The following is a 26,207-nucleotide window of genomic DNA, read 5'->3' as shown; positions in this document are numbered from 1 at the left end:
AATAAAGGCCATTTTTTCTTAACGGGACAGCTCTATAATACAATTTAAGATCATAATAGCAAATAATTCGGTTATCGCCATCTGCCGAAGCCCTTAATGGCGGCGATTTTGCCACGAGTCGAGGACAATGGCGCTGCATCGTATTAGTCTCGAATATTCACAATGCGTGTCAAACGGACAATAAATCCGCGGCTTGCGGTCAAGCGGCTCCGGCGGAAAACGAGCAAATTTTACGTTTCGTTGGATTTAACTTTTGGACATTTTATTATTTTCGATTTGCGGTTGGGTAAATCCTAGATAAAGTTGTTACTCTAAAAAGAGTGATTGTTATAGAGTAGGATATAATAGTAGTTTATGTGACTGCTACATAATAAAAGGCATTAAAATACACGAGTGTGGGTTTCTTAACAGGATCACACGAGTGTTATAATGCCTAATTATGTACATTACATACACTATTTTATCTACACACATATTATAAACCTTCTATGATATAATCACTAACCCAAATTACAGAGCATCGTTGCTCTCTTGGCGGAACTCGCAGATAGGTGGTGGCGTCACCGAAATATTTTTATCGCTCATTTTACACGAAACTTTTGCTACAGTTACTTTAAAATCAACAAAACATATTAATTTTATACTAATAACCAGAGATCGGCGAGGGTGAACTGTTTTCAGTTTTTGCATAACATGGACATACCTTGTCATTTAATGGTAATTGCCCCATGTGTCATTAATAATTATAAATTTATTAAATTATTTTATTTCGGCTGCCTTTCTGCTACGAGCTTTACGTCGCGTCGCAATCAAAGCCTACGGAATGTGATTAATCTATTTTGCACAGCTTTCTGCTTAAGTGAGAAAAATGTTTCATCTAGTATTAAAGCAAGCTGGCTTAGATACTATAAATATATTGTATATCCATACGATACTAAAAAGGTAAGTCAAATGATATATCAAACCTATTTAGATAGGCAATCAATGTGTTTAAGGATGCCTAATTCTCTCTGGGTGAAATATCATGACAACGTTATTATCCTATCATTCTGTTGTGTCAATTGCAAGTGTTTAAGCGGATATTTAAATAAATTGGTAATAATTTGAAACAGATTATTGCGATTTTGAGTATGCCAAAATTTAAAGAAAAAACCGTCCCAAAGTGGATTGAAAATAAACCCGATCTGACATTTGACGGCAATCAAACCATATTTTGTACAAAATGTAAAACCAACAAAGCAACAGACGGTGACAGCATTTAATGTACAATTACATATACACTCCACTCACATCAGTGGATGTAGAAAGATCTTATTGTATATACATAAGGCGAAAAAAATAAAAATATAGAAAAACTTATAGTTATTTATTACAATAGCACAGAAAATTTAATTTCCAATAATAAAAAAAATGACACTCGTTTTGTAATTACTCGTTTAATTAATTCTGTAACTGCGTTTCTCGTGTTTTTATTTCTATGTAAAATAAAGTATATACATACATTACAGTGGAATATTTTCTCTCTTGTTAGGGCCACACCACAGTAGCGACTCCCGAGCGTCGGCGTCTAGCCAACTCTATGGCTGCTGCTCCACGCAACGTTGGCGCAACTGCTCAGCGACGCCATTTTCCATAGCGCTGACGCTGACGCTTGGGAGACGCTAGAGTGGGGTGGCCCTTAAGGTAAGATTCCACCAGTGTGCGGCACAAGCATATTCAGTACAAAAATGCTTGTAATTAATAGAATCAGGCGTTACTTTGCGGAAATCCATGCTAATTAAAGCAAGAAACATTACTTTGCTAATCCGCGAGAAAATAACGTGTTAGTCAATCAGTGCTAACCCGTTATACTTACTTGCGTATTTTTCAATGCAATTAATGTTCCCACCCTCCCACCGCAAAAATAAATACGCAAATAAATATAACAACCCACCACCAAAAGTACAAAACTCGACACGTGTTTCGCCTCTCTACGAGGCATCCTCAGGAGATGCTGGAGATGTTGACGGTCTGACACCCAACAACTGACAGTCAGCAGAATGTCAAGAAGAGTGTAGAATCCCGCCTGTACAAACGTGATAAAACTGATCAATAACGAAAAAAAATAAAAAAGGTGAATAATGAAAAAGAGGAATACGCGCTCAAAGCTATTCGTCCTATTACCATATTTAGTTCGGTAACGTTAAACGAAGTACAGATTTTTCTACAGTTTCCACGACAAACAATTTATCTAAATCTGAAAATCAATAAACATTTCTTGAATTTTTCCACATAGATAACAAACATTGCTTAGGCTTAATACCTCTACAAACATCAGTGGATGTAGAAAGATCTTATTGTATATACATAAGGCGAAAAAAATAAAAATATAGAAAAACTTATAGTTATTTATTACAATAGCACAGAAAATTTAATTTCCAATAATAAAAAAAATGACACTCGTTTTGTAGTGAATTTTAATGTTAGTTTAATAATTTTAGTCTTGTCTTCTTTTAATATTTGTATATGGATACTCCATATCCATATTAAAATCTACATGACATTAATGACGTAAAAACAGCTCACCCCCGCCGATTTCTGCTTATAACTAATTAATAGATAAACTGTACGTCAAATGGCGGCAAATAAAAACTTTTTCATTCTCTTTTCGCATTCGTAGTTTTTTTTTTAATTCAGAGACAAACTAGAGTCGGGGGCCTATTTCCGTATCATTCGATACAAACTAACATGCGAGTTTTCGACATTTCATTTCGAACAAAAAGGCATCTCGACTGATATTAGAATAGAGGTCAAATGGAATTCCTTTTTTTTTCAAAGATGTTCTAAATTTGAAGTCGTAACCAAATCGATTTTGATGTAGACTGATATTAGAACATCATCACAGATAAGAAATTTGTTGTAACAAAACAGTTTATCGTAATGTTGGCCATTATTTACGGATTTTGAAGGCATCATAGAGGGTTTATGATATGTGTGTAGATAAAAACTTTAAATTAGATAAAAAAAAGTACCTAATGTATACGTGTTTTGTGTTTTTATTCCTCTTTTTTAGTTGGTTGGGTACAATAATAACTAAGAAATTCTAGAACCAAATCATGTTTACGAATAGTATTATTTCTCACGTTATTGATTCTAGCAATTGACTCTTCCCACGCTAAACAATTACTGATTGATTAATTAGCAAGTACTAGTCGTTGAATTATTTTGACCTATTGGAATATTTTTTGTATTAACTTTGGTCATTAGACTCGGGTTGATTTGACTTAGTCAACCGAGTTTCTAACTACAGCTTCTGTCCTTAAATTATCCTTTCTTTGTAGTTCTAAATAATTTTACATACAATCTGCAGGTATTTTGCAAAGACTTCTAAAGCTACAATACTTTGTACTTTATGTTTAGAGTTCATATTGATATAAGTATCGGCATATAAGTTGCTTTTGCGAATAAGACACCAAAATTTCGATTTGTGGCGGAGGTAAATATACAGTTTATTCGTACATACTAGTATATAGGTACCATTATAATTAACTTATTATATTAATATATTATTATTAATGAACTTTAAAAATCAACATAAGGCTACATTTGTAGGCGTAATCTTCCTCGAATTTATTTATCTACGAATTGTACAAAGACTGTATTGTATAATTATCATTACAGGTGACAAATTTAACAAAAAAATATAATAACATAGACAAAATAATCACTATACCGACCTTGACAAACATGACGGCATTTTAACACCTGTCTGCATTATAATTACTCAAGTTATCAAACAATGTGAAATAAAAAGTGTCACGTGTTTAATAAATTAGCGTAATTATGGCAATGATAAGTTTCAGTGACTAAGACGGGGTCCATTAGATCGGCTTTGTTGCGCTGCAAGAAATACGGCGTATTGTGGCGACAAAAAACTGCTCTGCAGACAGCGTGCCGCTCGCGTTATTAGCCGAGCTCGACGAGAAGCTACGAAACGACGCACGAGCATAAAAATGTTTTTCAAAATATTGTCATGGATCATTTATCAAGAAAAAAATGTCAAATAAATAATGCAAAATCTGACGTTCCGGACTTTTGTTTTTGTTTGTCATTCATTGATCGTTACTTCTGTTCTACTCATTTCCTCAAAGGTTATACAGGGATAAGTTCGCCTTTGTTGTATTTAATTAATTCTGTAACTGCGTTTCTCGTGTTTTTATTTCTATGTAAAATAAAGTATATACATACATTACAGTGGAATATTTTCTCTCTTGTTAGGGCCACACCACAGTAGCGACTCCCGAGCGTCGGCGTCTAGCCAACTCTATGGCTGCTGCTCCACGCAACGTTGGCGCAACTGCTCAGCGACGCCATTTTCCATAGCGCTGACGCTGACGCTTGGGAGACGCTAGAGTGGGGTGGCCCTTAAGGTAAGATTCCACCAGTGTGCGGCACAAGCATATTCAGTACAAAAATGCTTGTAATTAATAGAATCAGGCGTTACTTTGCGGAAATCCATGCTAATTAAAGCAAGAAACATTACTTTGCTAATCCGCGAGAAAATAACGTGTTAGTCAATCAGTGCTAACCCGTTATACTTACTTGCGTATTTTTCAATGCAATTAATGTTCCCACCCTCCCACCGCAAAAATAAATACGCAAATAAATATAACAACCCACCACCAAAAGTACAAAACTCGACACGTGTTTCGCCTCTCTACGAGGCATCCTCAGGAGATGCTGGAGATGTTGACGGTCTGACACCCAACAACTGACAGTCAGCAGAATGTCAAGAAGAGTGTAGAATCCCGCCTGTACAAACGTGATAAAACTGATCAATAACGAAAAAAAATAAAAAAGGTGAATAATGAAAAAGAGGAATACGCGCTCAAAGCTATTCGTCCTATTACCATATTTAGTTCGGTAACGTTAAACGAAGTACAGATTTTTCTACAGTTTCCACGACAAACAATTTATCTAAATCTGAAAATCAATAAACATTTCTTGAATTTTTCCACATAGATAACAAACATTGCTTAGGCTTAATACCTCTACAAACATGTCTTCTGGATGATAAAGTTAGACGACGTATTGTTTGCTACGTGAAAGTGGTAACAAATATTTATTGCATTTGTACTACCCCTTGTCTTTAGTAACTTATTGACAAAACTTGTTCGGCTTAGGCTTAGCACATATAATCGTAAAGAACAATAATGTAATTCCATTTTCAAAGCCTAAGTAATCCGTCACGATTAGAATCCTTGAATCATAAATGTTAAAAAGGTAACCTTGCTCCGTCCACATTTCCTCGCTGATTTAAATTTAAAATTATTCCATTCCAATTAGGCTATAGTAACTTCATGTCACCATAGCACATCTGGGCAACCAAGGTCTGGGAATTGAGGAAATCAAAGCTCAGACACACAAAAAAACTAATAAACGATTTGTTTCAATATAATTAAAGATCATCGTGAAATACAAACAAATGTTATGTTTGTTAATATCGCAAAAACTGCGCGCAAAAAGTAATGAGCGAACTAGATCTACGGCCTAGTAGTAGGTAGGTACAGTTATCGATGACTATTGAAGAGAACGGACAATTATATAGGTAGGGTCCTGTACGAGGGTGAATCAAAAAAAGAATTGCATATTTCTGCTTTAAGCATAGTTCTATTTATATATTAAGGCGCCATTATGTCGCATTATTTGTTAATTACCTATTTTTAATCTCACTACTCCCAAATAATAATTATTAATAAGTCCAACTATGGGAAAAAAAGAATTACGTGCCGTGATAGAGTATTATCTGAAAAAAAAAAGTCTACCAAAGGTTTTTTTGTATAGTCAGGAGACTGTTGGCACTGATGTTTTACTCTAATCCACGGTTACGTACTGGATTGCTGAATTTAAAAGAGGCTGATCTACCTGTAAAGACGACCCCCGCTCCGGCCGGCCTTCAATCTCAGTTAACGAACAAAACGTTGAATAAATTTAAACAATAATTTTAAATGACAAGCGAATCAATTTTAAATATAAAGACCCTAAAGATTCATTTAGTAGTGTGCAATCAACAGATGTTTTATGTTTTAAAACAGTGTCAAAATAATGGGTTTCACCAATGTTAATATTTAACCAAGGTTATACAAATACTGGAATTTGGAGATTTCCAAACGAAATCTCAAAATTATCTATCTATCCCTACTCGCCAGACGTAGCTCCGAATAATTATCATTTTTTCCAAAATTATCGGAGGACATCCGTGGAACTAATTTTGATGACGATAACGCTGTGATGACTGCTGCGGAGACTGACGGAATAAAGAAATAATAATAATTACGGCACATAAAATGTATTAAAAAAATATTTTTTTTAATTGTTAAAAAAAAACTTTTGTCAAAACTCTATTTCTAAGAATTCACCATCGTGTTTTTATTTTTTTGTTTCCTTGTGATTCTTTTACGCAAGCAGATTAAAGTAAACCAGATAGAAAATACACAATTATTGACGTACATTAAAACAAGATAGCCGAACGGAGTCTTGTGTTCCCAATGTAATATTTTTTTTACCAGCAATTTGACATATTTCAACACAACTTGTTTAAAAAAACACAACATGTTTAACATACATGGCGCCATACTGCCCATGACTAGAGAAAACGAAACAATTTTAAGTTTATTAAAGCCGATTGCATTATATTTCACTAAACAAATCGAAAACGAAAAGAAACGAATAGGAATAGGACAATCAACTTTTAACTTTCAAACTGTGCAAAGCGATAGAAATTATTCAGGTTTCGGTGAAATAACAAAAAATACTCCAAATTTTTTCTTAATGTTTCATGATTGCTGCTGTAGGTAAGGCCGTTACTAAAGATTCAGCAATTTTTTTGTAAATTAAAATATTATTATAAGTAAACGCTGATCCGAGTCTAGGTCTTCTCTTAATTATTAGGTTAACTTGAAAGAAAAAATGTGGTTTAAAAATTATAGGTTCTTGTTATAGGCTATTATTGGGAATTGTGTCGTCAGTTAATTTTAATGTGAGTAAAAAAATAAAATTTAACTAAATGCTACGGTATAGGTATTTATGTGTATTGAGCGTAGGTTACGGAACTCTAAAGTTGGATTGAATCACGATACTGGTCCGTAATTAGGCCCAATCGGAACAAGGCCGCAAAATGATTTGATTGGTGTTGTAAATGCGAACTGGACGTGTTTCCGATAAGACATTATTCGCAACGCGATACTACGGTTATTTGACCGGACGAAAAACATACATATAGTTGATTCAAATTGTCGGTAAAAAAAAAAGTAAGTCCTTTATTCGCATAAAATATGGTACAATGGTGGTGGTAAGTAAAAATTCCAGTACAAAAACATATTTTGCTATACAATAGTATGCAAACCTTAAAACTAGACTAAGATTAAGCACTAAAACTAAACTTGTGGGAAAAAGTGGCAAGTGACGTACTAGAAGAGAGGCCAATGCTCAGCAGTGGGCGATAAACAAAACATTCGTGAAAAAAGAACAGTCGGGAAAATTTACCCAAAGTTTACATAAAAAAATAACATCAAGTTTAATATTATATTGATTCAACAATTGTTGCAAGGACTTATAAATTTACTGAGATGCAAAAGTTCATACTCACTTTATCAATGATTCCATTTTAAAAGAAATAAAATATTAAAGGGATATTTTCAAATAACCAATTTTTTGTATAATTAAACTTCTATCACTCCAACAATTAAAGTCCAAAAGAGGTAGACGAGTTTCGATTTTTTGATTTTTTGACAGATTCGAACGACACAATACACCATCACTTAAATATGAGACACTTACCTGAGTTGTTATAACCCGGGTACAATATTTTAGTGTTTTGGACTTTGCCATATTAAAAGTTGAATAAGTTATTTATTTGATTCATTTAATGTAACGAACAATAATTATAAATTTGTGTATACAGAGTATTGCAATTAGAAACAATAATTTCATTTAATAGCATTTTAAATAGCAAATTACGATTAATATTTTGATATTGCGACTTTTTACTACAACATATTAAGAGAGAGCTGTCATTAAACAAATAGAAGTTGCCACCCGGTCTACACGAGCACAGACAGCACGGCACCAGTAATAAACACACCTTCAAAGTGTCTTTTCTAAACATAATGTACTGTCACTTTAATTGTTACGTCCTTTGTTTACTTTAACTACCAACAACTACCACCGATCTTGCACTCAGTGCAAATCAAATATGACAGCCAATAAAGCAACCTTTTATATTAGACGCTTTCATAAAAATGACACGTTTCGATTACATTCATATGCTCTATTGTTTGTCGAAAACAATTTGAATGTTAAGAAGGCAGCAAGTGCATGTTTGATTTAGATATACTATACATGAATTAAAGCACGTAAAATCCTTAAATAAACATCTTTGTCAGCTATTGTTCTTTATGTATGGAGCAATCAATTGCTTTGTTTAGGGCCAGAAGGATTTCAGATACAGTATTCAATATGTTTTAATTGACTCGTAATATTGCTGATTTTTTATTCAATGAATAAATACGACCGATACGAGTTTAATTAAAGTAATTAGCCGTCATAATTGGATCGCTATTAATACAACTTTAAACTCATCATCTCATCCAATACGTCTCTTTATTTATTTAATTTACTATGATATAAATCATTGACAACTTTCTTTGGTCGTCGTTTAAATACTGTTAATTAGTACACGTACATACAATGAACATAATGTCTAACTATAAATTACAGGATAATAAGATCAAAATCACCACTCAGTTGAATAAATAAAGAAAAGAGAAACTTCATGGGAAATATATTTAATGTGTCAAAATAAGTCTTAAAATAACTACTTATAATATAATATAAATAGTACCAGATAGGTATTAAGTATCGAGATCGACATTCAAATCTGCGAGTAGAGAATACCAAATATCCACGGCTCAGTTTTTTTCATCGCCTACAAAAAGGACCGAGAGGCGGGTCATCGTACAGATTGGAACAGAACGTAGGCGAAGAACAAATGTAAAATAAATAATATAAATAGATAAATTACTAAGAAGGCAGTAACCATAGTATGAACCATCACCAATAAAGCATTTCACCGCTCCCAAATTCTAAATTAAAACTGATTGATTCGTAACATAAAAATTTAACGCGGGGGTCTCTCAATAAATAAATCAAAGATGATAAAATACAATTATATGCGCTTCAAAGCGTAAACTCTGCTTAAAAACAACTTTATGTCTCAGTCTTACGAGTTGTCACCGCAACAGAAGTTTTAGTTGACGGTAAAAATACTCGATTAATTTGTTAATTCTGGTTTAACGAGTATTTGGAATTGAACTCATACTATGATGAGTAGCCGCCGGCGTCTTTAAAGTTACGAATTTAAGACAGTGTTACTAAGTATATTTTAGTATCTACTTGATTGTAGTACCTAAAATAAAACACTTATCCTTCTAAACAGAAACTAAACTTAAATAATAATAGCACAAATAATATTAATTTAGAATAAAACAAACATTTGGTAAGTTTGGTACACTTTAAACGGTTAGGCCTTAAGTGTGAAGTAAAGTTTTGTCTTTTACTATTGGCTTTACACATTAGAGATTTCATTTAAGGAATTGATATAATATATGGAAGTTACGAAAGAGTAAAAATCTTGAGTGATATTTCGACATATAATGCAAATTTGTTAGATATATCATTATACATTTACAATATTATTAGTCAATAAAATAATGAAAACGATTTAATGTAGGTAAACATTACTTTATTTTTGTCGCAAAATTTAATGCATACTTAATTATAAAAACAGTTAAGTATGCACATATATCACATATCGAATCTAACGGTGACAAATCACGAACATCGATTTCGTAGACACAATAGTCGATAACGAAAATATATATTTGTATAATAAATAAATAATTATCCGGAACACACCGATTATAGTCATACTATCTAAATTCTCCTCATAAATTTCGTATAATGCGTAAAAGAAACATCGATATACACGGTTTTACTTTCTTAATAAAATAATCATTAATCTAATAATAATATGGAGATAATTATTCGAATAACAATGAATACTTAATGAGATTCGATAAAAATTTAAATCGATAAGTCGTTAATCCGTTAACCTCATTGGACTGTATCATATTGTTACAATCGATTTTGAGCTTGGTTGAAAGTGATTCGTTTCAACCCTATCTACCGCCACGTTCCAAAAGAATAGGGATGAATAAATAAATAAATATTATAAGGATATTCTTACACAAATTGACTTAGTCCCACGGTAAGGCTTGTGTTGTGGGTACTCAGACAACGATATATACATACAATACAATATACAAATACTTAATGCATAGAAAACATCCATGACTCAGAAACAAATATCAAATATCTTAGCGGGATTCGAACCCAGGACCATCGGCTTCATAGGTAGGGTCACTACTCACTAGGCCAGACCGGTCGTAGGCTCGTAGGGATGGCAGGATGAATAGGGATAAAATCTAGGAATGATATTTTCTGATAATTTCTTGAAAACTTTTGTTAACACGAATTGTATCATGCCATTAAAAATAATAGTACATTTTGCATGATACAATTTGTGTTAGTCGTTTTAAGAAATTATCAGGTAAATGTGATTCCCAGTTTTTATTCCTTTTCACCCCGTCATTCAGTAGTCGGTATGATTTACTGATATTTAAGTCCCGATTCGATAAGTAACGATCTTTTTAATTTACTTGTTTAGTTAAAGTTACCCGAAGAGGATACAATAGTCGTGATTTGTAAAATACACATGTATTTTACTTTCTTCACTTTCGAAATGAAAAGTATTGTTTAACTCGGGTAAAAGCACCCATTTCAACCCTGATAAAGCAAATGTGATTTAATGAACAACTTAGCAAAGTGCATATCCCAATTGAAACCCTCATTCTTAGCTTATCTATTTTGAAAAGAAAACTTTCAAGAATAATTCTTCAAAATTACAGTCCGGAGGTAAAAAGGAAAAACTACCTACTTACATCGTTCCGTACATCAGGAGTGGAGACGTAGTACTAAATCCGAACGTTTGAAGTGTTTTAGTACGTGTTAGTTACTACTAGTTTTAGTAGGGGTTTACTTAGCGACTTAATTTTACTATCCTAATTAAATGGGTACCAATCAGACATAGAATAATTACAATAAAAAGGTTTGTAGATTTATCTTCATTGACAAGGACTTAGTATAGTTATAGGTACTGTCATAGTATTTTATTATTATTTCATAGGAAATAATAATACAAACCATAAAAGCTGCAGCAAGCGATTGCAGGCGTAGTTGACGCAGTAATTCGAACGGTTCCTTAATCAAAAATTAACAACAAAACGTGCAAGTTGTGGAATGAGCTACCTTCTGAGGTGTTTCCCTTGCGCTATGACATGGGGTTCTTCAAGAAGCAGGTATTTAGGGTTCTCAAAGGTTGGCAACGCGTAAGTGGCTCCTCCGATGTTGCTTATGTCCATGGGCGGCGATGATTGCTTCCAAGCAGGCGGCTCGTCTGCTCGTTTGCAGCCTATTACATAAAAAAAAATTAAACAAAGTGGTAAATGGTATTAAACTACATAGCTGTATGGAATTGCTTATTCTGGCTCCAGCTTCATTAAAGGAAGTTACTATAAAAATATTTGTGGTTCCGCAATAACCGTTACAAACAACGCTATTTACGATTATCGTTTATGGCAAAATACCTTTTCTGTGAGTCAGCTAAAACCGCATGGCCAATAATGGCAATGTTTGTCAATTAATGCTTTATTAGAGAAACTAGACCATTTTCATGGCCCCAATAAGCCTGTAATATTTCACAAGCAATCTTTCCCATGCCGCAGTTGTGTAATTCATTTAGGCAAATGAAGCCGGACCGCTGATAAATGAAATATGGCATTGTTGCTGTTTCGGCATTGTTCCTCGGTGACGTTGCTTTTCCAGCTCGTTCATTACTGCTGCTCTATTTTCAGTGCTGACATTTTCTTTTACTAATGATGCTGTTTTATTGAGTAAGATGTCGAACAAATGAAAAAGAAAGATGTTTTACAAAGGAGAATGGGCAATTTGTCCCATGGATGTATACTGTGGAGACATATCTCGTTTGAAAGGGTTTAGTCTTAGCATTATTTTATTGTATTACACCAACTTTGGATAACGTGCAGGGACTGAGCAATTTAAAAAAAAGAGTGGCGAATATAAACTGTTGTTTTACAAAGTACTTGTTACGTAGCCGGTTGTTAGGTGTTTTGTATGAAAGAATATGAGAAATTCTAGATTTCTGTTTACCACTACTTACGTTTAAGTACGAACAGGGCTGGAATTAGTTGATATAACATATGCTTGAATTAAAAATACTGCTATTAAACACTGAAACTTGCTTGTATACTCAAGCCATATATATCATTTAAAAGACATTTTTATAAGGTATTTTAATATATATATACTTGCACTCAAATGCTTGCAGGGGCGGTAATAAAACGAGTTTTTTCGTTAATTAATTGTGGTAAATGCCGCTTTGTTTGTTCTACCTGGCACTAGATGGAGCCTTGGTAGCAGTTTGGGTAATTTTTACTATTGGTATATACAATTGAGTCATATCCTATTTGGAAGGTCTTCAATTAAGCATTAATTACTTATATGACACCAAAGACCGAAAGTGTCCAGGGAAGATGATATTAATAATTTTGATCATGCGCTGCGGCGTAAACTGGAACTAAAAAATGTCATTCAAATAGAGTTACTTTTGTAACCATTTACATCACTTTGCATGCCTGAAATATAATGAAAAAGTAATTTATATATTTTTTTAAATTATTACTGCTCAATAAATGGCACTAAACTACTTAATTATGATTTTTCAAATCCTCTCTAGTACTGACATCTTGCGTGCAATAGGAGAACCGAATGAGCGGCAAATGCTGGATCCGTATAGTCGCTTATAAACGCTAAAAATGTCACCGAAGAATAAGTTTGTTTAATTCGGAACTTTGACAATAAAACGAGTGGTTACCTTGAACTAGTAAGTTTCGTCTATTTATCTCTCTTGCTCTTACATATTCGAGTGATAAAGGTAGAAAAAGCATTACATTTTTTAAAGTTCGCGTTATGTCCCGCTAGAAACGTTATATAAACTTATTATTAAACATGAAATAAGATTCCTAAGCAATAAGTAGGTAAGTAAATGTATTTATGGAGTAGTTGCAGTACCATAATTAGCAGCAAGAAAATAAAACTAAGTTTATATGTTACGATAAAATAAATCGTAAAAAGGTACTATGTACATACTTGTTTTGTCTCTCTGCAGGAAAATTGTGTAAAAGTGAAACATTTGAGATTGCGTCGCGGTTCAAAGCAACGTTTCCTTCGTTTGCCATATGAAGCAGGATTAAATTGTGTAGTTTTAAGTTCTCATGTAAGTGAATTGTCAAATTCTTAGTGAGAATAAAGAATCTTAAACCTAAAATTAACGCAGTGAATACAATAAAAGCATCAGCGACTCTTAACTGCTTGCCAAGCTAAGATAGTAGCTGTATTTCGTTCCATTATATATACATATGAAATAAAAACTTTTGAATACATTTAACACCTTTATTTCATATAAATTGAAAAATAACTGACGGCATACATTTTCTTCACGGTCGCACAAATATTAGCAGGATGAGTCGACAAGTTAATTTAAAGCAAGCATTGGTGAATAGGTGCATCCAGATCCAGATAAGAGAATGCATGGTTATTGCGCCAATCTCGGACCATTTGCGATGGTTTGCTAAGGGCACCGCTAGCTGGTGCGGATGCACAGAGCACTTATACATACCTTATTAAATAAAAACTTTTGAATACATTTAACATCTTTATTTCATATAAATTGAAAAATAAGTGACAGCATAGATTTTCTTCACGGTCGCACAAATATTATCAGGACGAGTCGACAAGTTACTTTAAAGCAAGCATTGGTGAATAGGTGCATCCAGATCCAGATAAGGGAATGCATGGTTATTGCGCCAATCTCGGACCATTTGCGATTAGTTTGCTAGCTGAAGCGGGTTAACGAAAAACAGTAACTGGCGACGCTAGCTGGCGCGGACGCGTGCGACGAATTTTACCTACAAAGGCACCCGCGCACGTGCACCCGCTCCGTGCACTCGCGCCAGCTAGCAAACGCCCTTAACCTTTTGAACGCCAAGAATACCTTAAGGCATCGTAATTAGCTATGCTTAAAGCGTCATAAATACATTATAGCTGATATAGCCGCTGTCAGAGTAACCTTCACACTTTCAAGTAAGGTTTAGGGCATAGGGCGTCCGCAACGTCGCGCGTGTGCATGGAGCGGGCGTGCGGCTTAGAGCTCGTTCCCACTATGTCGGATGTCGTGGCGATTTTTAATCGTGTGTCGTTGCCGCTGTTCTCACTATGTCGGATGTCGGATCCGGATTTCAATCGGGTGTCGGCGGTACTGTTCCCACTAGTCGTCTGTCGTGCACGATCGCAGCTGGCGTGTATTTTTCGAGTGGGTAGCGAGGCTTAGTACAAGATGAACGTCGACGAAATGTTTGTGGTTTTGTATTATTTGCGAAAGAAACGATTAGAGGCAGTTAAAAAAAGGAGATATTGGGTACACCCAATTCTCAGGGAAAGATTTACCTTATGAATATTTCAGAATTTGATAGCTGAATTAAGAAGCGATCGCAACGACGCGGCAGCGACGCGCGGGTGTGTGAGGGGGTGCCGCGCGGGCGGCGCGGGCGAAATCGTTCCGACATCCGACAAAATGTGAACAGCGCTATATTCACTCGTACGCGAGCGAGACACGACACGATTTTTTCCGGGCTGGGAGGGCTGGCAAAACGCACGACATTTTATGTCGTATCCGACACAAAATCGTTGTCGGACGAGTGTGAACAGCTTCATATAAAATGTTCTGCCAGTGGAACGTACGATTAAAAATCGCCACGACATCCGACATAGTGGGAACGAGCTCTTACAGTATGAGCAACGCTAACTGGCGCGGATGCGTGCGACTGATTTTACTTACAAAGGCACCTGCGCGTGTTTGCCCGCTCCGTGCACTAGCGCCAGCTAGCAAACGCCCTTAACCTTTTGAACGTCAAGAACACCTAAAGGCGCCGTCACTAGACATGATTTAAGGGCCATGAACACATTAATGATTATAGCTGTTATAATCGCTGTCAAAGTCCCTAATGTAATACTCATGCACTTTCAAGCTCACTTGCGCCCGTGACCTTGGCATGTGAGTAACGTTTTTGTTATGGCGTTCAAAGGGTAAAATATCAATGTCGTAATGCGTCGCTAGCGCGTTATTTTCGAATCGCACCCGTGCTCCCGTGTTGGACTGCACACGCGGTGTACACTTCTTGTTATTGTAACCGTTTGTGCGCCTAGATAACACAAGTACACATACACAACTCGCAAAATGCTCGCGTGCTCTTGTTTATATGTAAAGTACGTCTTCTAGGGCCGTGGATTGGACCCACGCGACCGGCGGGGCGGTGAGCGGCATACATTGGTCGCAATGCAAGCTGTAAAGCTAGTGCAGTGCATGAGGGACGCGCGGCTTTCTCTCACCACATCTTTAGGTGTTCTTGCCGTTCAAAAGGCTAAAAGCACCTAATGAGGTGGCTTTACATTAGCTAGATGCCGGCCCACACGCCGATCCGGTGTGCAGGCTAAGGAAATCGCTATGTAGGCCAATTCGAAAGTGCAACTGACATTAAACCAATTTTAGAATAATATTGGAATGATACCAGTTAGCTGTCATTCGTGTGTTCATTTCGCACTTATACGCATGTATTTGTGCGAGCGAGACGCCCGCAACTAACTGATATGATTCTGTGTGCACGCCCCTTATTATTCATAAGCAAGGTAAGATTGAACCACTATAGAAGGCAGCGAAGAGGCCGGCAATGCAGTGGCGGATTAACCGAACAGCAGAAAAAGCATATGCTAAGGGCCCCGCGCCTAAGGGGGGCCCCGCGCTCCGACCCTGACCATGTGATTTCGGCACGTGGAACCGGCCAAGTTCAAGTAGAACTCGCACTCCGCGGATCCTGTACTATCACATTTTATTAACAATGTATTTGTTTCGTAAGTCAGTAACAATATTGATCAATTATTATTATTTGTTATTATCCTGTAAATTTTTCTTTATGACGATACCAAATTTAAATAATTTTTAGGCTTACGCAAAGACCAAGAGCAGAGTTTAGCATAAAACCGAAGGTGCAGAGTGTCTCAAAACTTTTGTGCATGGCTAAGCTGCAGGAAACAGCAGAGCTCGGAAACGAACAAATACCCAAAGTATCCCAGCAAGTCGTACTTTCGAGCAAGAACTAAGGCCGAACAGCAGGCGAGCCGAAATCTAAAAATTCGCATAATAGGGAAAAATCGGTGACAATACAATATTATCGACGATGATGCTGAATACCGAAGGTAAGGAGGAAACCTATATAAAAGATAGGAAATGTGATAAGATAACACATCTTCATTAAAATTAGGGTTTTTGAAAATGGCAAAAAAAGAAACAAATAAAAAAATCGGAATTCCTTAAAATAAATAAATAAGAAAAATACTCCGGATTTTAAATGACGTCATATACCTATAGTTCGTGTCATCCAAGAAGACGCGCCCCGCCCTTCTTCCTAATCGCTTATAGTACAAATCTGCAACTTTTTGCCAATGTAGTAGTTATGTCTACTAATTAATGTGTATAGACAGAACTACTATAGTAGTAAAAGGTTGCATACCACACTTGTAGGTACTATAGTTTTCATTGAAAGTATATTATGAAGCTTTAATTTTTTCATTCGGAGCGATTATTTCCGAAAATAATAACTTTATAAAAAAAAGTTTTGAAGACCGTTATTCGTTTTGAAAGACCTTATCCAACCATACGCCACACTGTAGGGACGAATCACAAAAAAAAATTAAGAAAAAACATTTTGTATGAGAGGTATCTACCCTAATTTTTTTTATAAGTAGTTTTTATTTTACCGTACTGTCGCAATGCATAATTTATGTATCCATGCCAAATTACAGCTATCTATCACTAATTCACTAACGATCACGGAACAAACCCTCGGACAGACGGACATGGCGAAACTATAAGATACACTGCATAACATGTTACAAACTAATCGAGAACTAGTAAAAAAAATTAAGACATCGTAAAAGTTTTGTGATGGTACTGAATCCTCGGGATGCGAGTCCGACTCGCACTTAAACTTTTTTTTTGAAACCAGGGGGCCCCGCGAGCTATTGTGCTAAGGGCCCCGCGCCTTCTTAATCCGCCCCTGCGGCAATGGAACTGGTAGCGTTTGATGGAGTCAGTTTTCTGTCAAATGCAAGTTCAAATTGGCCTGACTGTCTCACTCGCACACCGGAGTAGCGTTTCATATAAGCGTACTTTGTTTTATCCAATCGACCCGCTCTATTCAGTAGGTTTCAGTATCTCGATCCATCAGTTAAGTAACAATCTCTTCAATCTGGTGGATCGAGATGGTGGATCCTACTGGACAGATGGAACCTATGGATAGGAAAACGTTATGCTCAACAATTTGGTAGCAGAAGCGATGTGATTTTTTTAAAATCGCGACTGTGTCGTTGACATAATATATCTGAGAACCATCATAATGGGGCCAGTACAGCGGTGTTACGCACACGAGTTTGAGCCAATCGTGCAGTCTAACGCCACAAGTACCACAACGTGATTGGTTGATGAGTTCGCATTATGCACGCGATTGATCGCATCTAGTTGCGTTAGACAGCACGATTGGCTCGAATTTGTGAATGACACAACTGAACTAGCACTATCGTTATTGCCCCTAAGGTCGGTCCTTAGATATATGGTAAGCGTCAGGATGGCGGTGGACCTCAGCGAATTTCAAAGAAATATTTATAAACATATTGTACCTTCTGTGTACCTCAGTGTACCTTTAATATAAACCAGTGTACCTTTCCCCAAAACGAGATATTTTACAAAACGGTCCACCCGCCAACCTGACGTCAGGATGGCGGGTGGACCTATGAAATCTTGCATTATACCGCACTAAAAGTATGCAGTTATATTGTGCATGAGCTTAGCCTAGCTTGTTTTGGGGAGAGGTACACCGGTTTCTATTTCTATTTACAGAGGTACACTGAAGGTACAGTCACCATCATATATATCGGAGCGGCCAAGGTACCCACGAATATCTGAACATGCCTCTACTGTCAAGAGGTTAGAGTGCGTGTTTAGAGATCTTTGAGTACCTCGGCCACTCCGATATATCTGATGGCGACTGTACCATATAACTGCATACTTTTAGTGCGGTATAATGCAAGATTTCATAGGTCCAACCGCAATCCTGACGTCAGAATGGCGGGTGGACTTTTTCTTAAATATCTCGTTTTGGGTTAGGTACACAGAAGGTACAGTATGTTTATAAATACTTACTTACTGCTATGGCGCAGCGACCCGAAGTGGATCTTGGCCTCCGACACCAAAGACCGCCATGCTTCTCTGTCCAAAACCGTTTCCATCTAGTCGACGGCGCCGAGTTCGCTAAGGTCTTTTTGCATTTCATCTCTCCAGCGGGACCTACCTAGGACGTCTAGACGGTCTTCGGCCATTTGGAACTTCAGAGTACGCCCTCCAGGCTGCACGATCCTCACCCATCTGGACTACGTGCCTGAGTCATCGGAGTCTGGCAGCGCGAAAAATCCTAGGACTCACACGTGGAGAGGATGGAACCTGGAGACTCCACAGGAATCAGAAGATTGAAGATTTGGTGTCCGAGCCGGACGTCATTGGATGTTTATAAATATTTCTTTGAAATTCGCTGAGGTCCACCCGCCATCTAGACGCCAGATGTCAATGCCGAGTGCGAGTCAATATCTCTAGTCTCTCCAATATGTTCTCCTGGTGGGTCCACGGGGTTTATTTAGCGGGTCTACGTGTACCTAATTATTTTTACCATGGGCCGACCATGAACACGATTCTATTTTGAAAACGTTGCCCGCGTAGCTACTTCAGTCTTAGGCGGTATATACTCTACACCACGTTCACAAAAGATTGATATTTTAGGTAAAAACTCACATTTCGCTATATTTGTCCATAGTAAATACTAATTCAAAAACTACTGTAGGGCCTAAAATCTTCTGTGATAGTAATGTAGAAATAAATACTGTTGACAGGCGGTCAACGGTATTTAGTACAATAATTACACTGAAACAATTCGTATAGAATACAGAACCTATGAATAATATATATCTAGAGAATCTAACTTTAATGCAATAATATAATTGAACAAAAGAAATACATTAGTACGAGTAGTACGATCAACCTATATGTCTATTTTTAATAGTCTTAATGTTCGTGTATCGGTTCTGTATTCTATGGCCATTAATTATGCTTTATTTTTCAACTTTCTTTGACTACACACAAGTACACATTATATTTGCTTTTTTCTTGAACTTTATCTTGCCCATGTTCGATTCTTCTTATGTCGATGCATCCTCATTATTTCCGTATGGTTTCTGAAAATATAATAACAGTTTTTGTATTGTTTTCTAATACCTATGTTTGAAGTCGGTTTCCTATTTTTAAGAGAAGTTTTTTTTTTCATGTAAGTACCGTCAAGTGGGGTAAATTAGAGCAGATGGGATACCTATCGACAATTATGTCAATAAACAGTTTTACGTTCCATCAAGAATTGAGAGGTTGCCACAATTCCTCATGGAACCCATGATGTAAGCTAGACCTTTACACAAATATTCCTTAAACCTCGTTAAGCAAGTAGCTTCTTTACAAACATAACAAAGAAGAAAAATCGTCTAGCGTGAAATACGCATCGTTAAAGAGTTATTTTCTGGTCCTGATCAGAAGTTCCACTTCTTCAAATAGCACTTTTTTGAATGGCAATGCCTGGTCTGTTGATGAAACTAAAAAACGCCTATAAGATTTGGGGAGTTCCCTTAATTCCTCGTGGTTTTGTCAAAAATAGGACCATCTTGGAACTATATACCCACTTTCAAACGATAACTAATTTTCAACATTGGTTCAGAAAGTTTTTGAAGTCGGTTAAAAAGTAGTATCTTTACAATACTTTCCTTTTACTAAGAAGGGATGACTACTACAATTTGCTTACTACGTAAGTACTTACTTACTATAAGTATCAGATTGGAGTCGACTCGAGAGTCGATAAAATGGGCGTCGCTACCCTTTCCGGGTGGGGGGGATTTCACCGCATGAAAAAGAGACACATATAGTGAGTTCTTACTGTTCTACCAAACTACATAATATGTAGTTACTACTACTACGACTACTTTATATATTATATAAAGTAGTCGTACTTTTTGAGTCAAATTAGTTTAATTCTAAAGGTGCGACGTAATGGCCTGAAGCCCGCTCTTAGCATACCTAGTTATACTATTTGATGGATATTGGTGTCAATTTATAATACGTTTAATTATTCATTGTCTTTACCTAATTATCTTTACCTTTTGCCGACCGGTTTGGCCTAGTGGGTAGTGACCCTGCCTATGAAGTATGAAGCCGATGGTCCCGAGTTTGAATCGCGTAAGGGCATTTCTTTGTGTGATGAATACAGGTATTTGTTCCTAAGGCATGCGTGTTTTCTATGTATATACGTAAATATATATTTATCTAAATAAGTATGTTTAACGTCGCCTAGTACCCATAGTACAAGCTTTGATTAGTTTGGGGCCAATCTGTGTAAGATTGTCCCTACCTATTTATTTATTTATTACCTAACGTAACCTACATTAGGTAATGAAAGCATTTTATTTTTGTAAGGGTAACAGTTTTGTTGGGATATAAAATGGTTAATGATAAAAACTAATACTTTTACCAGCATTTTAACTTTATATTCATGTATTCGAAACCTATACATTTATGACAATAACTTTTGCAAGACGATAAGATTTTTTATTCACAATAACTTGTCCGTATTCGAACTGTCTGGCTACCCGGCTAGCCGTGGCTGTGTACCCGGATTTTATACTCTGAAACTGGAACTAGTGACAGATAAGAGTCGAATGATGTTTTTTTTAAAGATACTTATACTTAAATAGAATTACTTACCTATGTTTAATTAAAAGAAAGACTACTTATACATAATAATCCTTACAGTTTTAACCTATTTAACCTACCTACCTACCTACTTTTAATAGTAGCAGTTCGGTTCACTTAGTAGAAATACCTGTTCTAAGAATAATGAAAAAGAAAGAAGAGTAATAAAAATAAAGAATCTGGAAGTCGTTGAGGTGTTCCGTTCTTCATCAGCAATTCTACTTCAACAAATGTCACTTTATTGAGTAAAAATGCTTGTAATATTGATGAAAATCCTAAAATGACTATATGTATGCCTATCCTATACCATATGAGAAGCTCCTTCGGTTTCTCGTAGAACCTATCATCAGAACTGGACCTTGACACAAATGTTCCTTAAAAGCCTTACATGCTATAAACGAAATAAAATAAAAAACACGCCTAAGGTAAAATACTTGTCGTTGAAGAGTTCCATTTTGCTCAATATCAGCAGTTTCACTTCATCAAATGTCACTTGTTCAAATAAAAAAAACTTGATATGTTGACGAAAATCCTCAATTCCTCCCAATTGTGAATTCAAATCGATTTAAAATCCTCAATTCCTCATTGAATCCATCATCATAACTGGACCTTGACACAAATGTTTCCTAAGAACCTAGCTTGCTACAAACTTAACAAAGAATAAGAATCGCGCGCGTTGAAGAGTTCCGTTCTGGTCAATATCACTAACTTGTTTAAATAAAAATGCTTGATATGTTGACGAGAATCCAAACATTACTGTATGTATTGTATGCCTATAAGATTTGAGGAATTTCTTCGATTTCTCATGGAACCCATCCTCAGAACTAGACCTTATGACACAAATGTCTTCAAGAACCTTACTTGCTACAAAATAAACAAATAAAACATATCGCGCGCGAATTGGCGAGTTCCATTTTGGCCAGCATCAGCTGTTGCATTTCGTCAAATGTCACTTTTTAATAAAAATGCTTGATATGTAAATAAAAATCCAGAAATTATAAGATGTCAGGAATTCCCTCGATTATTTATGAAACCCATCATCAGAACTGAACATTGATATAAATACACCTTAAGAACGTTACTCGCTACAAGCTTAATAAAGAATACAAAACGCGTGCGTTAAAAAGTTCCGTTCTGGACAACATCAGCAGTTCCACTTGATCAAATATAACTTTTTTTAAATAAAACACCTAGAGATATTGATGAAAAAAAAAACTATATGTATTTCTATAAGGTTTGAGGTGTCCATCATCAGACCTAGACACTAGACACTGGTGTCTAGCACAGATATTTCTTAAGAACCTTACTTTCTACAAACTTTCAAAAAGTTCCGAGGAATTGTTCGGATTAATCTCTGCCGCCTCTTTCCGTCACCGCTTTATGCTACATCATTTATATCTTCACCACTTAGATGGTTGGCAATCCTCAACTGTGCATTTCTCTAGAAACTTCCTGCCTCATACAGCTAAACTATGAAATGATCTGTCGCATGCGGTATTTCCGGCCCAATACGATCTTTCAAACTTTAAGGAAAGAGCGTGTTCCTATCTTAAATGCCGGCACCGCACTTACAATCCCTATGGTGTAACAGATGTCCATGGCCAGCGGTAATTGCTTACCATCAGTTGATTCGTCTGCTAGTTTGCCTCTTATATCACAACAAACAAAAAAAGAAAAAAATCTCACGCGTTGAAGAGTTCCGTTTTAGTCAACATCACTAGTTCCACTTCATCAAATGCCACTAATGTGAATAAAAAAAGCTAAAGATATTGATGAAAATCCAAAATGACTATATGCCTATAAGAATTGAGGAGAATGAGGAGTTCCCTCGCTTTCTCATGAAACACATCATCAGAACTGTACTTCGACAAAAATGTTTCTTGAGAACCTTACTCGCTACAAACTTAACAACGAAGAAAAATTGCGCGCGTTGGAGTTCCGTTTTGGTCAACATCAGTAGTTCCACATCATCAAATGTCACTTTTGTGAATAAGACTTGATAATATGTTGATGAAAATCCAATAAGTACTATATATATACCTATAACATTTAAGAAATTCCCTCGATTCTTCATGGGACCCATCATCAGACCTTTACCTTGACACGAATGTTCCTAAAAACCTTAGTACTTAAAACTTACTTGCTACAAACTTAACTAATAAAACAAATCGCGCGCGAGTTGGCGAGTTCCATTCTGGTCAACATCAGCTGTTACACTTAGTCAAATGACAATTTTTTAATAAAAATAAAATAAAAAAATGTAAATAAAATCCCAGAAATTATTACATGTATGCCTATAAGATTTTAGGAATTCCCTCGATTCTTCATGAAACCCATCATCAGAACTGTACTTTGACAAAAATGTTTCTTAAGAACCTTACTTGCTACAAACTTAACGAAGAAAAATTGCACGCGTTGGAGTTCCGTTCTGGTCAACATCAGTAGTTCCACATCATCATATGTCACTTTTGTGAATAAAAGTTGATAATATGTTGATGAAAATCCAATAAGTACTACATATATGCCTATAGCATTTAAGAAATTCCCTCGATTCTTCATGGGACCCATCATCAGACCTTTACCTTGACACAAATGTTCCTAGAAACCTTAATACTTAAAACTTACTTGCTACAAACTTAACTAATAAAACAAATCGCGCGCGAGTTGGTGAGTTCCATTCTGGTCAACATCAGCTGTTACTTTTAGTCAAATGACACTTTTTTAATAATAATGCTTGATATGTAAATAAAATCCCGGAAATTATTACATGTATGCCTAAAAGATTTTAGGAATTCCCTCGATTCTTCATGAAACCCATCATCAGAACTGGACATTGATGTATTAAGTACACCTTAAGAACCTTACTCACTACAAGCTTAATAAAGAATACAAAACGTGTGCGTTGAAAAGTTCCGTTCTGGAACATATCAGCAGTTCCACTTGATTAAATGTAGCTTTTTTTTAAATAAAACGCCCAAAGATATTGATGTAAATCCAAAAAAAAACTATATGTATTTCTATAAGGTTTGAGGTATCTATCAGACCTGGATCTAGACACAGATGTTTTTTAACAACCTTACGTTCTACAAACTTATCAGGACAAATCTATTACGGCGAGTGTTCCATCGAATTGCTCGGATTAATCCTTGCCGCCTCTTTTCGTCATCGCTCTACGCTACAACATTTTTATTTTCACCACTTAGATGGTTGGCAGTCCTCAACTGTGCATTTCTCTAGAAACTTCCTGCCTCATACAGCTAAACTATGAAATGATCTGTTGCCTGCGGTATTTCCGGACCAATACGACATTTAAAACTTTAAGAAAACAGCGTATTCCAATCTTAAAGGCCAGTACCGAACTTACAACCCCTATGGTTTAGCAGGTGTCCATGGGCGGCGGTAATCGCTTACCATCAGGTGTGACGTCTGCTCGTTTGCCTCTTATATCATAAAAAAAAAACAAAGAAGAAAAATCTCGCGCGTTCAAGAGTTCCGTTTTGGTCAACATCAGTAGTTCCACTTCATTAAATGCCACTAGTGGGAATGAAAAAGCTTAAGGTATTAATGAAAATCCAAAATGACTATATGCCTATAAGATTTGAGGTGTTCCCTCGCTTCCTCATGGAACCCATCGTCAGACCTTTACCTTGACACAAAGGTTCCTAAAAACCTTGGTACTTGAAACTTACTCACTACAAACTTAACAAAGAAAACAAATCACGCGCGTGGAAGAGTTCCGTTTCTGATCAACATCAGCAGTTCCACTTCACCAAATGTACTTATTTACTTACCGCCCATTTATTTGAAACAGTACCTAGGTACTCCATTTTGATGCCGCCAGCTTGAAACTTCAATGGCCTCAGTGTCCGATGAACAACTTAAAAATGCTGAAAGTAATAACAATTATAATAAGTTGGGGAGTAGCGACCTTACACACCCTAGTGCTCCTGGGGAGTTCTGTTACCGGACATACAATAATAATAACAATAAATAAATATTATAGGGACATTCTTACACAAATTAAGTGAGTCCCACGGCAAGCCGAGAAGGCTTGTTTTGTGGGTACTCATACAACGACATAATAATATATAATATACAAATACTTAAATACATAGAAAACATCCATGACTCAGGAACAAATATCTGTGCTCATCACACAAATAAATGCCCTTACCGGGATTCAAACCCAGGATCATCGACTTACTAGGCCAAACCGATCGTGAAAAAAAGATATTATACGTTATTCGCCATATAATATATATCTGGTTCACAGCATTTATTTGGTGCTGATATAATGCCTGCAATATTACCTACCCGAGTACATTAAAATATGAATAAATTATCATAAATTCAAAAGATGGTCCCTATAACAGTTCATTTTTACATGGAAAAATGGCTTTCATATAAAATGTTTGTCAGACATATTTTTGGAAGTATAGTACAATCATTAACTTAGAAATATAGGTAACATTTCACGAATAAAAATACGGTAACACATATTTTTAATTATTTTTTTAACTTATCCTACGCAAAATAGAATTGGAGAAACTGACATAGGGACTATCATTCGACACGACACGTATAGTAAAGTATGAATCCGCTCTAAGTCCCCTTACATAGACAGTGGGAAGTAAAATAATTCTTGTTCTGAAAACAATAAAATGTAAAATGATTAGATAGGACAATCCAAACTTCTAAGGTCGCGTAGATCAGAAGTAGATATGAATTTGTTCGACAATACGATAGGAAACTTTTCAGCATTTACATAGGCGCATTTTTTTCTGGAATACTATCTAAATTGCACTTTGTATATATGCTACATTTTTTATATAATTTGAAGCCTTTATTTTCCATGGAGTCGAACGCTATATAGCAGCTATACGAGAAAAATAATACTTTGATCTTACCTACCCCATGAATAGTGAAGATCATCAAGGAGCATACTCTCTGAGATCAATGGAATGGAGTGCCTTTCGATTGAAGAAAATGATAGCGTATTAGAAATATACTATTTTGTAATTACAATGTTGAATATTTTAAATTGCGTGTTTTGACAATTATTGTTGACAATATTACATTC

At 35.9% G+C, this 26,207-nt stretch overlaps 2 long non-coding RNA genes across 2 annotated transcripts; both read right to left on the bottom strand.

The window, feature by feature from the left end:
* Positions 1-1,244: 1,244 nt before the first annotated feature.
* On the bottom strand, positions 1,245-8,112 carry LOC133522824 (uncharacterized). Its single transcript, XR_009800132.1, has 2 exons — positions 7,819-8,112; positions 1,245-4,791 (listed from the first exon to the last, which is right to left on the bottom strand). It is a non-coding gene; the product is annotated as an uncharacterized LOC133522824 (long non-coding RNA).
* An 11,186-nt stretch (positions 8,113-19,298) lies between these two features.
* Positions 19,299-25,884, bottom strand: LOC133522821 (uncharacterized). The gene is made up of 2 exons (XR_009800131.1): positions 24,942-25,884; positions 19,299-19,572 (listed from the first exon to the last, which is right to left on the bottom strand). It is a non-coding gene; the product is annotated as an uncharacterized LOC133522821 (long non-coding RNA).
* Between the last annotated feature and the right edge of the window lie 323 nt (positions 25,885-26,207).

This window comes from Cydia pomonella, chromosome 11 (assembly GCF_033807575.1).
Source record: "Cydia pomonella isolate Wapato2018A chromosome 11, ilCydPomo1, whole genome shotgun sequence".
In the NCBI taxonomy this organism is placed as follows: Eukaryota; Metazoa; Arthropoda; class Insecta; order Lepidoptera; family Tortricidae; genus Cydia; species Cydia pomonella.
This window is presented reverse-complemented; position numbering and strand designations above follow the sequence as displayed.